The sequence below is a fragment of the Centruroides sculpturatus genome, unplaced genomic scaffold (assembly GCF_000671375.1).
Source record: "Centruroides sculpturatus isolate CEXI.00-Female unplaced genomic scaffold, Cexi_2.0 scaffold396, whole genome shotgun sequence".
Classification (NCBI taxonomy): domain Eukaryota; kingdom Metazoa; phylum Arthropoda; class Arachnida; order Scorpiones; family Buthidae; genus Centruroides; species Centruroides sculpturatus.
The window spans coordinates 8,362-17,959 of NW_019384590.1; the positions used below are offsets into that span (position 1 = coordinate 8,362).

General features: G+C 29.4%; 1 long non-coding RNA gene across 1 annotated transcript; it reads left to right on the plus strand.

Annotated features, from left to right (window-relative positions):
- Nucleotides 1-493: 493 nt before the first annotated feature.
- Nucleotides 494-6,523, plus strand: LOC111624734. Its single transcript, XR_002756629.1, has 3 exons — nt 494-524; nt 3,066-3,112; nt 5,599-6,523. It is a non-coding gene; the product is annotated as an uncharacterized LOC111624734 (long non-coding RNA).
- Nucleotides 6,524-9,598: the final 3,075 nt, after the last annotated feature.

Sequence of the window (9,598 nt, forward strand, 5' to 3'; positions counted from 1 at the left end):
ACGCCAAATTCGTACTGCATCGAATAAACTAGTGACTATATAATGTTATCTGTTTAATTATTGTACGATATAACGAATAAAATATCTAATTATTCTTAATATAATGTTTTACTATATCGCCCAGAAAATTGTTTTTTCACCCCCCAAAATATAAATTGTTACTAATCGCCCCCTGAACATGGAAAAACGCCCACATGGGGGCGATATCGCCCCGTTGAGAAACATTGGTTTAGATCGTATGCTGTAAGAGAACAACTATAATCTGGTCAATATGACTTTGCTTTTACAGTAATGCATTTTCGGGTATCACCTTACATAAGGACCGTTTTTTCCTCTTATCTCATAAAATACTACTGGGTTTCGGGATTGCAAGATTGAGCTACAAGCAGATTGAGATATTTGTAGGGCTCTAGGCTATTACATTGGGCGACTTACTACTTTTTGGGCCAGCTTAAGAATAATTTGGGCTACATTTCGAAGAATTCTGCTTTACTTTTTATAAAATCTATCTGAAGACCTATGAGGTTCGTGCTATTTACTTGCAGTTTATTTAAATTTATATTATTATTATTAATTAACGAAAATAACGTTCTATAACGTAGCCGTATTACGTTTGCTTAATAAATTACATCAATTACGTGCCATTTGGCATATTGTACAGAAATATATAAATCTCGGATAATTCGAAGTCACGAATATTTAGTCCCCTGAATTTTAAACTAACGAAGATTTCTTGTATATACATCTCAAAGTGTTCTATCATCTATAAAGATTTAGTCGAAGTCGCCCTCACAATGTTATAAAATTCCTTATGAAATAACGTCATTTCATCAATAAATAATTAATAAAAAGGTATAAAAGATTTTCTTAATTACGTAATCTGCTAGATACTATCAGCCTACTGTTAAATATTACTAAAATTTACTATTTAATGCGTGAATAATACATTATTTTAAAGTTATTTTCTAGATATTCGATCAAGATAATGATAATGTAATTTTGATATTTTCTATTAATTTCCTGCTAAATCTTTCCGGCTTATTTTTTTTCTTTTTTAAAAAATAAACATTAAATCTAACGAATGACACAATAAAAACCATTATATTAATAAACGATCATCATTAGTCGTTATACAATTTATTAATCACATTACTGTAATTGTTTAAGTCATTAATTTTTAATTTTTATTTATATTTTCCTTCCTTCGTAATAAAGCATGAAATTTTAGTAATTTTTTCCTTTTATTTGACAATCCAAACTTCTTTAACAATTTTGATTTTATTGAAATGATTATTTCTCTATCTTATTATTTGTTTATTGACTATTTAATTTATTATTATTTATGTATTTTTACTTTAATCTAATTTTATTCTCTACGTTTTTCTTTTACATATTTTGTATTATTGTATAATATTTCTCTATCGATTTCTATTAAAATTTTAACAAATTATTCACATTTTTACGAGATAAAATTTAAAAACTTCTTTAAGAAATTCTTGCAAAAATCGTTTTTGCTTTCACGTGAGAAAAAAATTATTTCATGAAATTAATCTTTAATTGTTTTTCTACATAATTCTGAAGATGGTTACATTTATGTTGAATAATAAATAAATTGAAGTTAATTAAGATAATTTAATTTGCAATTAGTACAGGCTCACGTACCGAAAATGTTGACATGTTCTATCTAAATTATCTCATAATATCTAATAATTAAAGTACTTTCACACGTAATGCTCTCACACGTCACATATAAATCTCTACCTTTTCCTCCTGATTTTCTTTTTTTTCCCTTATATTTATCGCAATAAACAAAAATCTTGCTCTAATTATTTTTATATGATGTTTGCCTTAATTTTACGAGAAGTTAAACTTAATTTTTACACAATAAAATGTAAAAAAAATGTAATGTACACAATAAACTTTTTAAGTACATACTTTATATTATTTTATATATAATATTTAAAAATTTTTTAACGAAAATGTTTAAAAGTAAATAATTATTATATAAGAGCTATTAAATAAATTATTATTTTTATTTTTTTAAAATAGCGCGTGACTTATTCATTTCCGGTATTAGGCAAAAGGCACGTGATCCACCCACGTGATGTTGGCCTTGCTAGTGTCACATTACCTGTAACTCTATTGCCAAATTGTTAATCACTACTTGTCTCACGAATTGTGCAAAATTATCCAAACATTATTATCATTATCGTTATTTTTTAAAATTTTTATCAATTGTATATTTGAAAAGAATAATTTGAATTATAAAGTAGAAAGTTTTCAATAGTTTCTATTGTCTATTGCGTTAGAATTTATTTATTTTTTTTATAACTTAAATTAATAAAAAGTAATATTTTATTACTTTGCATCCTAGCATATTTTCCACAGGAATTTTGAAAAGTACGAAAAGTTTGTAAATATTGAACAACACCACCTGGGAGATGTTGATATTCAACAACTAAAAAAAAATCATAATTTTAAACATTAAAAAATGCATAAAACATTTAATTTTGACTATTTATTATTTTATATTATCGATTTAATAATAATTTAAAGTTTTTATTATTATTTTTTAGTTTTTAAAAGTTCTCTTTAATAAAATGTGTAATTCGCTACGACTTTCTTAGTGGTGCCATCCAGCGGTGATAATATAAATTTAATGCTCTTTGTCTGTCATTTTAATTAATAAAACAAATTGAAATTAATAAAGAAATGAACTGATTTTTAAAATTTTATACTCATAAAGTGCTGTTTTCATTTACATTCAATATACAGTATATATCATTTTCACAAGACACATAATTATTAAAAATTATTTAAATTTAAAATGACTGTTCGTGACTAGCAAATAAATTCAATGCAAATTATATTAATAATTTAAAAAAAGCATATATAAAATCTAATAAGTTAGAATAATATTTTGTATTTATAAAAGTTAAATATTATTATAAGAAAGTTTAACAAAAAAATAATAAATTCTAAGAATGAATAGAGCATTATATTTATTCTTATTTAATATTAAATATTATAAAGTCGGATATATATAAAGAATTTTTTATTTACAGAGTTTTCAGGAAAAACGATCGACAGAAGTTGAGAAAGAATTGAAAAAGTATGTTTAATTTTCGCAATAATAAAATTACTATTTTCAAAAGTTTAAAATGGCTCCTGGGTAAAGATTCAATTCTTTTATGCTTTGGTCATATATGTAGGCTATATACAGTCGACCCCCTATAACACTGTTGATTATTCCGTTTTATATGAATTTCATGTTGTACGAGTCACTTAGATTTTACAAATACGTGAGCCGTTCACAACTCGGCACAGGTATTTGTAAAATCTAAGTGACTCGTACAACATGAATTCATATAAAACGGAATAATCAACAGTGTTATAAGGGGGGTCGACTGTAGTGGTTTCTCTGTATTACACACTTCAATTTATCTTTGAAATGCTTCACAAAATATTTTAATTACAGTTTAATAATAATCAAAAATATAATAAGCCAAATTTTAATTTTTAAGAAAGAGCGCAGAAAAATATTTTCATAATTGTAAAATGCATTTACATATAACTTGCAATCCTACAATATATGGTATCTAAAAACCGAATCTTAACTACTGTACTTGTACGAAAGTTCTGTATCCAAATTGCATCGGGAGGGGTATATTGAATATTCGAAGTCATATCATGCGTAAATTTATTGGATGTTAGTTTCTTAGGCGATTTGGTGTTCGAATATGCAGCATAAACCTGTTGCTATGGGATGCCAAACCTTAGATATTATCGAAAGCAATTAATACTCGGGTTCTTGTTTCGCTTAGGATATTGGAATATCAGTTTCTCTACTTTGCTTACATATAATCAATTGTCAGGTTAAATTGCTTAAAACTCGAGGAATATCGAAAAAAATTTGAATGACATGAGTTATGTTTATGCGCGAAACAGAACTTATAAGTTAAACCTAATTACTGCGTGCGCTTTCTAAGCACTCAAAATTCCAGCTTAAGTCTATGGCAAAGTTTTTCCGGGAACTTTCTCAAGGGCACTATCTTACCAAGATTCCAAATAGCTTACGACATTCATTGACCCGGATTCGATGTCCATATCAAATTTGGTCGAGATCGGTCAAGCGGTTTCTGAAGATTGGTTTAAATCTAAGGACATTTGCTGTTAGTAATCGCAGAAAAAATATAAAGCATGACTATTTATAATTTATTGTATGCACTTGTAAACATCTGATATAGGCCTAATATAAACCACAGTAGTTTCATTCACTTGTAAACATCTGATATAGGCCTAATATAAACCACGGTAGTTTCATTCATGCGTATAAAATGCCTTTTTAAGCATACCTATTGTTATACTCATATTACATTGTCTAGAATTTCAAAACATGAAATCATATCAACTGGCAATACCACTATTATTAGAGAAAAGTTGAACTTTTAATATATCGAATATGTCGATAACAAAACAATAAAAGTCCACATAACATGATATTCCTCGCAATCAAAATCACGACAAACAAAAATCTAGACAAATCGATTTCCTGACACGAGATACAAAAGGAAATCCTGACAAGAAAATACAAACAAGCAATTATGAATCATTTCCTTATTAAGAAATCTTTTAAAAAACTACTTGGAATATTGATAAATTAGCAGCAATACTATTAAAATGATTCAAAAATAAGATAAACGTTGTTATAAACTGAAAATTTAAAACTATTTGATACAAATTTTCTCTTTTTATACTTAAAATATTTTAGTGGCATTCTAATTCATTTATACGTTATTAAATTACTCATCACACGTACATCTTGTTTAATTTTCGAAATCCTATCACTCTCATAAGTCAAAAACTCTAAATTTCCATACATTTTTTCCATTACATTTTTGAAATTTTATCCTGAAATAAATATATTAAGTGCAGGAGTATACAGGGTGTAGACAAAAACGTTACACGGAGCTATATCTTGCTTTTGCTACCTATTAGCTAAATACAAGTGTACGAGAGTATAGTAATCGGTAGAGGTTTTTTGTTTGACTCTGTCTGACCTGTGGCACTAACGAGTAAGCGGTCCTTTCTAGCAAACCTATTATGGGTTTGGCCAAGCCCACAAAGGAGCGGCCGAGTGGTGAGGGACAGGACTCTACCGAATTCGTTCTCGGGTTCTCAGAGCGGTAGGCTGACACCTTAGTCGCTTGCCATTGAGTCATAGGTAGTAGAGTATAGATAATCGTAGTTTTGACGGCCGGATGCAATGGAAGACCCGAGTCAAATTCGGTCAGGTGTAAAAATACAAGAAATTTTTCGGAGCTGGTCCTTCGGATACGTCGAAACCCGTCCCTCATCACTCGGCCGTCCCATTATGGACCTGACCGAACATTTAAAGGGCTTATTATAAAAGCCCTCTTAATGCCCACAGCACAGAGTTTAAATAAAATAATCATAGACTTCTTCTCTCCATGATTTCGCGCCATCCATGTGTCCAGCCGCTTCCACTTTTAGTATTTTAACTGGACAAAAAACTTCTTGTATTAATTTTAAGGCACTCTACGACTTTAAATTAAACTGTGCCTCTATCTTTCATAGTTGCCCATTGTCAGTGCGATGGGACTTCGCAACAAGACGCACAGCATCTCATATTCGACTGCAACCAATACACCCAACATAGGACGAATCTACTCAGGACAGTGTTACAGGAGGGATACAACTGGCCTTGAGACAACAACGTCTTAGTTAGAAATAAGAAGATCTTCAAGGCACTTATAAACTTTGTCGAGTCAACAAAGGCTCTGGACCTGCAACACGACAATGAGTAAGAACATCTTCATCTAGTTCAACATGTGTTTAACACGTGTATAACGTATAGCTACTTGTGTGTAGGTGTGTTACAACTCTATCCGCCAAGCAGTATTTCCTGTAAACCTAATCATGGTAATCACCATTTTGACATCAATGTTGTAAATTTTATGGCACTATGCCAGGCAATGTCTACTTTTGTGTTAAGGAACTTATAGTCGCGTTTTTATGTACGGACATAAAAATCTGTACCTCTTTTGTTTTCTTTTGTAAATGTTATTTCCATATGTAACCTGTTTATGTTTTAAATAAAGTTCCCGGTGCGGCTCTTGACATCCCCTTCCACTTCTCACTTCTTTCCCATTTTCCACCCACCTTCGGCCTCTGCCACAACAGACTTTCCCTCCAACTAACCCTTCTCACTTCTTTATATCTCTTTGAGGATATACCACTGAGTAATGCCCCCTATCCCTCTAAAAATATTGAAATATCTTTCATAGTGGTCGAGATAGGACTTTGCCCTATAAAAAGGGGAGTCGGGGATAAAAGGTATGCCATAGCCCACTATCGATTGAATATACTCTTGTCACATGTATTGATATTTAGGAAAAATATAGCAGAAGCAAGATATAGCCTGATGCAAGTTATTGCACCAAGCTATATATTGCTTTTGTATACACTCTTTTGTCTATCTCTTTTGTCTACACCAGGGGTGTCCAATCTTTTTGTTTCTCTGGGCCACATTGGAAGATGTCATGGAGTTTGGGCCACAAGTATATTATATATATTTGTGGCCCAATCCTTAAATATACAAGTATATTTAAGGATTAACATGTCTAGATTATAGTGCGCACCGAAATTTTTGCAAAACGCTGAATAATGTAAATTTTTGTAGGACATTGTGGAGAATTTCATAATTCGGACTGTCAGTTTCCAAGCAGAATTGGAAGAAACACATTTGATGGTTTAGTAATCACGAGAGAGAATATTAATAAGTATTAAATCTTTATCACGAAAAAGGATATTTTAAAAAAAATTACTTCTACAGACACTTTCAATTTTTACTTAAAAGTAGATAAATTCATTTATTATAAAGGAGATAAACAAAAATTTATTTGAAAAACACAAATATTTGTTTTATTTGTGTTTTTTGTTATTTGGATCTCTAATTAATAAAAAAATGACAAAACACCATTCTAAAGTGAATTTTTATTCGACTAATATAGTTATAAATAATATATAGCCCAAAAAGTAGCCAATGCGCCAAATAATATTTTATACGCCAAACTGAAAAAAAGGGTAGCCAACTTTGGCTCAAAGCAGCCAAATCATGCAACGCTGAAAGGAATGCTAAATAAAGCTGGAGTTGCAAATTACGATTTGCAATGGTTAAAAATTCTTATTTTCTTAATCTTTCTCTTAAGTGTCATTCCCAAATTTTAAGTAAAATAACTTGTAAAAATACTTTTCTATATGTTAAATATTTAAATCGGTGGTTCAACTGGGATGCAACGAAATGGATTGATGAAAGAAGGCAAAGGAACATTGGGTGATCTGCCGGGAAGTGGTACCCGAGAGGACTTTCTATGAGAACTAGCCCCTTAACCCGCAAATGTTTCAACAGACCGATCAAGTGTTTTGTCAACAAACAAACATCGTAAATATAATTTTAAAAATGCTGATACAAAAACTGTATTGTAAAATGAATCTTATAAAAAAAAACTAATTTACCTACAAAAATCATTAAAACAAAACAAACATAATACAGTGGTACCTCAGGATACGAAATTAATCCGTTCCGAAACTGAGATCGTATCATGAAAATGTCGTAAGGTGGATCATCTTTTCCCATACGATTACATGTAAAACCAAATAATTCGTTCCAACGCGAAAAACATACTCAAATTAAAGCCAAGTAATACATTTAAAAAAATAACTGTAGTAAGAAAAACAAATGAAAAATGCGAACTAATGTAACGTCGTATGGTGAGTTTTTGTTCGTATCGTGGAGCAAAAATATGTTCGAATTTCATGTCGTATCCTGAAAATTTCGTATGCTGGGGCGTTCGTAACCTGAGGTACCACTCTAATAATAATAATAACTCTTAAAACATTTCTTTATATTTAGTCACTTCCGATATAAAGTAATCAGATCATTGCTAAAATATTAATTGCTAAATTACAAAACAAAATTTTCTAATACTTTTAACGACCTAGAGAAAATATACTCTTCATATTTTTTATTTACATGGGTGCATAAATAATATAAAAATGTTATTAAATTTTAACAATTATCTAATTCATTCATAATTTAATAAAATTTTGTTATTGCAAAAGAGTTATAAATAAATTAATTTGAAAAATTTCATATCAATCTGGAATATAAAAATGAATGTATAAAGAAATGTTTCTTGTGGATATAGTTAGTAGCGCCATTTTTTCGTCTGGGTTACCCTTTACCTAATTCCAAGGAGACCGCAAATTTCATTACCAACAAACAGAAAATTCATGACTTCTAGCTTATTCTGTAAATATAAAAGAAACTAATGAACGATATTTGTCCATTGTCCCATGCAACTATTTTTTAGTTATTTGTTCTTCGCATGTTAACCAAAACTACATTCCTTGTTTTCGAGGCCAATTTATCCTCGAGTGCGATCAGCACAACCTTCAAATTCTATTATTCAACGTTGAATCATAGAATTTGAAGCTTCTTGCATAATGTACGATGTATTTTTTTTTTATAGCTTTTGCCGCCTTTCTATAAACGGACGTCACTGGATATGATTGCTTTCAATAACAATACAGTACCACAATATTTTGCGTTTTGTTTCGACTTTTCTTATGAAAAGGGAGAAACGTCAGAAAGTGTGGAAACATCCGTTTGCGATAAAGTGTTTCGACGAATCTGCTTCGAAGGGAAGCGATGAAGCAACACGGCAATGCTTAAATGAAAATACGACATTGCAGTTAATACGATTGACAAGAACTTAAAATCGAACTTTTCTTGAAGCTCAAATTCAAACAAGTAAATTACCCAAGATTCTAATTTACACTATTCAAAATAGAAAATACAGAAATAAGTCTTTTAAAAAGCAAATTCATAAACGAAGAAGGACAATGTCCTTCTTTAAATTCCTTTGTATTAAATTTTATTAATAAAACCCAAACTATTATTCATATATTGTAAAAAAAATAAATGTATCTGTTCATATCGTGTAGTAAATATAGGGCCTATTAAAATTAAAAGTTTTATTAATTAACTATTTAATCAGGAAATTATCATAAAATCGCTTACTTTTCAATGTTTTAATATTATTATTTATTATCATTATTACACACGCGGTTTATGCACGTATGCAATGACATTTTTAAAGACTTACTTTCTCTCTATTGTAATAAAAAATTTCAAATTTCAAATTTCTCGAATCGACACGCAACAAAATTATCGTCGCATAAACTTCTGTTGTAAAACATTTAATTCGTTATAAATTTTAAATTTTTCCTAAGTAATATAAGAAATAAATTTATCGAAACTATTATTATACGGATTATATCAGTATTTGAAACAATATGTACAAAATCTGTTTTTAAAATTTTTGCTGTTGTCGATGAAAAAAACAAAACTATAATATAGTACTATATTAATTTACAACCATTATAATTATATCTGAAGTAGCTATCACGTATATAAATTTATAAATATATGCTATTAAAATATTGTTATTAAGCTGCTGATTACATATATAATGCATATTGGCAATAAAATTAGAATTATTTAATATCCCTT